Below are 7,151 nucleotides of genomic sequence, written 5' to 3'. Positions count from 1 at the left end.
TATTTTTGTTGTTAGAGGTGGAATTGTGTTTGTATGGCTATCTTCTTTTGGGTTTGTTGAAAAAAATGCTACTTTCTTGCTTTTTCTAGGGTGTAGTTTCCCTCCTTGTGTTGGCATTTCCATCTATTATCCTTTGTAGGGCTGGATTTGTGGAAAGACATTGTGTAAATTTGGTTTTGTCATTAAATATCTTGGCTTCTCCATATGTGTTGAGAATTTTGCTGGGTATAGTAGCCTCGGTTGGCATTTGTATTCTCTTGGGGTCTGTATGACATCTGCTGAGAATCTTCTACTTTTCATAATCTCTGGTGAAAATTCTGGTGTAATTCTGAAAGGTCTGCCTTTATATGTTTCTTGACCTTTTCCTTTTACTGCTTTAATGTTTTTCTTTGCTTTGTACATTTGATGATTTTATTCTTATGTGACAGGAGGAATTTCTTTTTGGTTCAATCTATTTGGTGTTCTGTAAGCTTCTTGAATGTTTATGGGCATCTCTTTCTTTAGGTTTTGAAAGTTTTCTTCTATAATTTTGTTAAATATATTTACTGGCCGTTTAAGTTGGAAATCTTCCCTCTCTTCTATACCTATTTGGTCTTCTTATTGTGTCCTGGATTTTCTGGATGTTTTAGGTTGGGAGCTTTTTGCTTTTTGCAATTTTTCTTTGACTGTTCTGTCAATGTTTTCTATGGTATCTTCTCCAACTGAAATTCTCTCTTCTATCTCTTGTATTCCGTGGTGATGTTACATCTATGGCTCCTGATCTTTTTCCTAGGTTTTCTAACTCCAGGGTTGTCTCCCTTTTGGATTTCTTTATTGTTTCTATTTACATTTTTAGATCATAGATGGTTTTGTTCAATTCCTTCACCTGTTTGGTTGTGTTTTCCTGTAATTCTTTAAGGGATTTTTTGTGTTTCTTCTTTTAGGTCTTCTACCTGTTTACCTGTGTTCTCCTGTATTTCTTTAAGTGAGTTTTTTATATCCTTTTTAAAATCCTCTATCAGCATCATGGGATGTGAATTTAAATCAGAGTCTTGCTTTTTGGTGTGTTAGGGTATCCAGGGCTTTCAGTGGTGATAAAACTGGATTCTAATGATGCCAAGTAGGCTTAGTTTCTGTTGCTAATATTCTTGTGCTTGCCTCTTTCCATCTGGTTATCTCTGATATCAGCTGGTCTTGCTTTCTCTGACTGTGGATTGACCTTCCTGATAGCCTGTGTGTCAGTACTCCTAGGAGACCAGTTCTCTCTGGGTGGAATTTGGGTATGGAGAGCAGTGGCACAGGGTCAGCTTCAGGGTGCAGAGAGAAACCAGAAGGACCCTTTTCTCCACTTGTTCCTTGGTTTCTGTGTTGTGATGGCTCTGGGTGGGTCCCTTTGGCCAGGAATTTGAGCAGAATTTATTGTCTTACCTGTGCTCACAGGTGTGTCAGCAGTCCTGAGAGACCAGCTCTCTCCAGGTGTTATTTGGGTAAGGAGTGCTGTGGCACAGGATCAGCTCTGGGCGTAGACTCAAAGTATTTATTCAAGATGATGTTATTCTCTATTTGTTTTCTTCCTATGTTACATTGAATTTGTATTATAATAAAAAGGTAAGCAAAATGTAACTGACAAAATTGCCCTGATAATGCAATTAACAATGCTAGAAAAGCTCTATGTGCCTGATAGAAAACTTTGCCAGTATTTATTTTATTTAACAAAATAATAGTTTCACCATGGTATTTTATTGTATTCTGATCATACTTACCCTATAGTATCTTCTTATATACCACTTTTCTGCTTTTCTACTCATACAGACTCCTCTGCTTTCCCATCATATGTATGCATATACAGTTGTATAGAGATTATACATATAAATGAAAATGTAGTATTTCTTTCTTTTCCCTACATGCCCTCCCTTATCCCTTCCCCATCCCCTTTCCAAATAGCTCTCCCTCCGCTTTACACTTCACATAATATTTCTGAGATCCTTTGGTATGAAATGTGTCAGTAGTTCCTGTCTTCACTCGCTTTTAATTTTTATACTGAATAGTGTTTTGTAGTTTGGATGTAACACAAGTTGGCCATTCACCACTTGACGGGCATTTGGGTTATTTCCAGTTCGGATCTATTATGAATAAAGTTACTGTGACCACTTATTTAGCAGTGATGGTGTGCTTGTTTGGCCCCTCAACCCAGAGCAAAGGTACCTGGCACAACATAAATTGGTCCTGGGAGAGGCTATTGGACTAAAAACACATCAAGTTTCCCTCTCCTCTCCCCCTCCTTAGAGGTTGGTTCATCAGCACTGCTGGTTTTATTAGCAGTCACAAATTGAAATAAAAACATTTGATTTCTCACAGCTTTGAAGATTTTTCTAAGTACAAATGCATTATAGTCTTTCAATTTTTAGAATCGTCTCTCTCACCCACCTATGGTCTCTATTTTCCTATTTAAGTTTATTTTGATATATTCCTGTGTTCCTTTTGCCCTTATACGTTTATTTACTTTACTCCTCTCCCTGTCTTTCTTTTTCTTTTACCTCATCCTTTCTAGTTTCTCTCCACATTCTGCTTTCCTCTCATTTGTTATGTTCTAGCACAGAAATTTACATTTACAGAATGTTTAAATCAAAGATGTGGCCCATTTGCATGAACTTTTACCATAAGCCTTTTACATCCTGACAAGTTATTCAATTTACTTGTTTTAACAGAGAGGATACTAAGCATTCAGCTACCTTTCTATTCCACAAGATGACATCAGTCAATTACACCTAATTTTCTATAGTGATTCTGAGAATTTCAGCGGGATGAGCTGTAGCGTTTCTCTTTAAAGTGCACAGTTGTTGGTTCCAAGGCTGCATACTGCTGCCAATCCTTCCTGCCCCCATTAAAACTCCTGTGTTTGGACAAATTAGAGTCATTAGTTTTTCAGCCCCCTGAAATATGTTTAATCATTCAGATGCTGGCGCTCTGTGTTCAAACTTTTATAATAACAAACTCCCCTTTTCTTTTCCTTATTAAGTAGGAACCTGATATTTAAGCATCCTTGATTAGTGTTACAGGTGCAGTATCAGCCCACCCATGAGGAGCTGTGCTCAAATTCCCCTGTCTAAAGCCACTGAGCATTATGGAGACTAAGGAAGTTCATTTTAAAGCTTTATTAGAATTGCTTCTTTTGTACCTAGACCATCTCACAAGGCTTCAGGCTTAAGGGTTTTTGCTGGATAATTCATATTCTGTTTCCTTTCCCAGGGACCTGAAGTGCTTCCTGAAAAGGCAATGTGAAGTGGGGCAGGATGGGGTGGAGGTAGGGGTGGGGTAGGGTGGAAGTGGATATTTTCTGTGATTCAGTCGTTCTGGCTACATGTGAGGAGGCACAAGAACAGGAGTGAAATGAAAGGGGGTTGGAGAAGATAATCATGGTGTTCAGGGCATGTAAGGAAATAAGCAGTATCAAAAAAGCCCAACTAGAACATCAATGTTTGGGTAAATTGTTTTAGAGAGGAAGGAGGAGTCACATGGGGAGAAAAGATTCATGGTTGCAAGGGAATAGATAGGTTGGCAAAGTTGAACTTAAAGACAATTTTTGTTTTCTTTTCTTCCCTAAAAATTCCTGTTTCCAGGCTGACTCAGGCCAGGTTTCTCAGTATGCTTTCCAGACTCATTACCAACCTTCTCTTGCTCTTCTGGATGCATGTGGCTGCTCCCCAGTACTCCTCCCCCCACCATGCTGCTAGTTCATGGAATGCTTCAAGTACAAGACTGCCAAGCACAGAGCTGCGCTGTGCTATCACTCCCCTGTTTCCAACTTTATCTTTTACTGATGCAGATGAAGATGGATTTAGTTTTCTGTGCAGCCACAACACACAACTGAATAATATGGCACTCCCAGTCCCCACGAAGCATTAAATCTTTTTTACTCATATTGCTGCCTAGCCTTATCTCATCTGCTTCTTGGACATCTGGTTGTTTCTGACTCAAATACAGGATCTTCACATTCGTGCTCCATATTTTTGAACATTGAAAATGATTTTCAATGCATTATTAGGCTTATTTCTGATGTTATTTCTTATTTCAGATAACTGCCATAATTTTGTAATCAAGTAAATGTCCCATTTTATTTTGTTTTCCTACTGGAAATTTGTTGTTGTTTTTTTATTCCTCTTCTTAGAATGAAGGTGCCCATAATTAAGCATTCAAGAGCATGTCTATTTTTACAATCCATCTTTGAAATGTAAATGTTCTCAAAGCCAACCTGTTGACAAATTACGGTCTTAAATTATTTGTTTTGGTTTCTGTGTTCACTTGTAGTGGGAAAACAATAGGATGTGCTTAAGCTGTCCTCAACTTCCTAAAGTGGTGCAGTGGGAAAACAATAGGTTGTGCTTAAGCTGTTCTCAGCTTCCTAAAGTGGTGCAGTGGGAAAACAATAGGTTGTGCTTAAGCTGTTCTCAGCTTCCTAAACTGGTGCAGTGGGAAAACAATAGGTTGTGCTTAAGCTGTCCTCAGCTTCCTAAAGTGGTGCAGTGGGAAAACAATAGGATGTGCTTAAGCTGTCCTCGGCTTCCTAAACTGGTGCAGTGGGAAAACAATAGGTTGTGCTAAAACTGTTCTCAGCTTCCTAAACTGGTGCAGTGGGAAAGCAATAGGATGTGCTTAAGCTGTCCTCAGCTTCCTAAAGTGGTGCAGTGCTGCAAAATTAACAACCATAGTCTTTCAACACTGGGCACTGGGCAACATCATAAAGCAAACCTCTTCATTTGTGTATCCATATATCTAGCTAAATGCTGAAACAGTCCCAAACAAACATGGTATTGTTGTATTAGTAAGAGTACTAAAGCACTTTAGGAAAATATTTACATTGTCTCAGTGTTTATGAGTACTTTCTGTATTATTAACCTTGGAAAAGTTACAAATTATTTTAAGCCAAAATTCAAATTATAGTAAATGAACCCAGTCTAACCTTATTACTTTGTGAGAAACACAAGTCTTTGAAAAAAATCTGTTGGTGTTTTCCACTTGGGTGATTACAAGCTGATGACATCAAGTTACAAAGGGATGGATTTATGAAATCACAGAATACTCTTCTTATTTTAAGCAAATAATAATGATAACAATGTAAATTGAGAGCTTTTGTTTCTTTCACCAGACTGTATGGAAACACAAATTCAAACCAAACTTTCCAATTACAGGATATGTAAACAGTGAATCTCTAGTTCTTTTCAATTGTTTCTAGTCCTTTATAATGAATAAAAATAGCATCTTTGAGAAATATTATGAGTTGTTAAGTCATTATCATGATACATTATCATGATACATTATCATGGCTATATTATATTTGGCCTATCAACATTCAGTACAAAACCACCATTACCTTGGAACAGATTGTTTTTCTGCAGTTAAATGCTATGTAGTAGGCTGGATAAGAAAAATCATAAAAAAATTAGAAAAAGAAGGAAAGAAAGGGAAAAAAGAAAAGAAAAACATCATCAGTTCCATGAACACAGGTTCTACTTTACAGCAGTGTGGGAAAGGCAAGTGAGCAAGAGGAGACCTATGAGTATTTTGATGGAAAAAAGAAAACAATGGTACTATACATAGATGAAGGATTATAATAAAAATAATAACAGTCATCAGATCTGACCTAATGGAAATTGAACAGTAGAACTAAAAGCAATTTTCAAAAACCTTCATGACTATCTTCCACTTCTTTTGGTTCCCATGGCAATTTTCTTTTTCATAAAAGGCTCACTATTTGAATTAATTGTCCCCAATTATTCCAACTACTCTCTCCATGTCATTCTCCAAAGCCCTGTAACAATGGCATATTTACTCAAGTCAACTTAGCTAACCAGCTAGTTACCTCAGTAAAAAATGAACAAATCGCATTAAGACTTTACCATTATGATGGTATTAAGAGCCTAAACAGAAATTAGCCCTGAATATGACTTTGTGGTTAACTCAATCACTTGTGAAAACTGGAAATTATTTCTTTTGATAAGATTGACAACCATAGGATAGATGGAAAATCAACAGAAATAAATGTGTAGGAAAATAGAAATTTTTACTGCAGTGGTTGACTATGAACTATTGATAAATGCTATATAATATATATATATATATATATATATATATACACATTCATACTCACTATAAACCAATTTTGTTTTATAGAATTTGCTTTACTAGTTTGCTTTTTAAATTTTAAATAAATTCATAAAGAAATGTTTTAAGTTGGGGCTGGAGAGACGGCTCAGTGGTTAAGAGCACTGATTGTTCTTCCAAAAGTCCTGAATTCAAATCCCAGCAACCACATGGTGGTTCACAACCATCTGTAACAAGATCTGGTTCCTTCTGGAGTGTCTGAAGATAGCTACAGTGTACTTACATATAATAAATAAATAAATCTTTTAAAAAAACTTTTAAAGAAGAAATGTTTAAGATAATTATAAAATAAAATATTCCAAAAACCTTTATTGTAAACTTTTAAATAGTTAGTCTCTCTTCTCTTGTGTGTGTACGTCTGTTGGGGGGAAACATACATTCTTTTTCATAGTTTGAAAGTTCTATACATAAATATAATGCATTCTGATTAAACTCAGACTTCTTCCCCTTTGACTCTTTCCATACCACATCACCACTTTTCTTTTCAAATTTCATGCATTTTTTGAATGTACTGAATCTACTAAGTGGTGAAGAGTGTACACAGGTATAAGACCATCCACTGAAAAATGGCCAGCCTATCAAGGGCCATGTCTGAAGAAGAAAATTGACTTTCTCTCCCATAGCAGCCATCAATTGCTAATATCTCATCATCTAGGAGATATATGTTTGAGCCATTTAAAAGTAAATTGAAAATAACAGTAACTATATTATCCCTAAATATTGAAAAAATAATGTATTTTATAACAACAAAGAATTCTGATTTTAAAATTCTTCCCCAAAATATGACATACCTCAAATAATTATTCCAATGTAATTCTTGACAATGTTTATATATGCAAAATATGACCCATCTTTTTTTTAAATTTTTAATATTTTTATTACATATTTTCCTCAATTACATTTCCAATGTTATCCCAAAAGTCCACCATAGCGCCCCCCACTTCCCTACCCGCCCATTCCCATTCTTTTGGCCCTGGCATTCCCCTATATTGGGGCATATGAAGTTTGCA

Source organism: Mus caroli, chromosome X (assembly GCF_900094665.2).
Source record: "Mus caroli chromosome X, CAROLI_EIJ_v1.1, whole genome shotgun sequence".
NCBI lineage: Eukaryota > Metazoa > Chordata > Mammalia > Rodentia > Muridae > Mus > Mus caroli.
Note: the sequence above shows the minus strand (reverse complement) of the source record.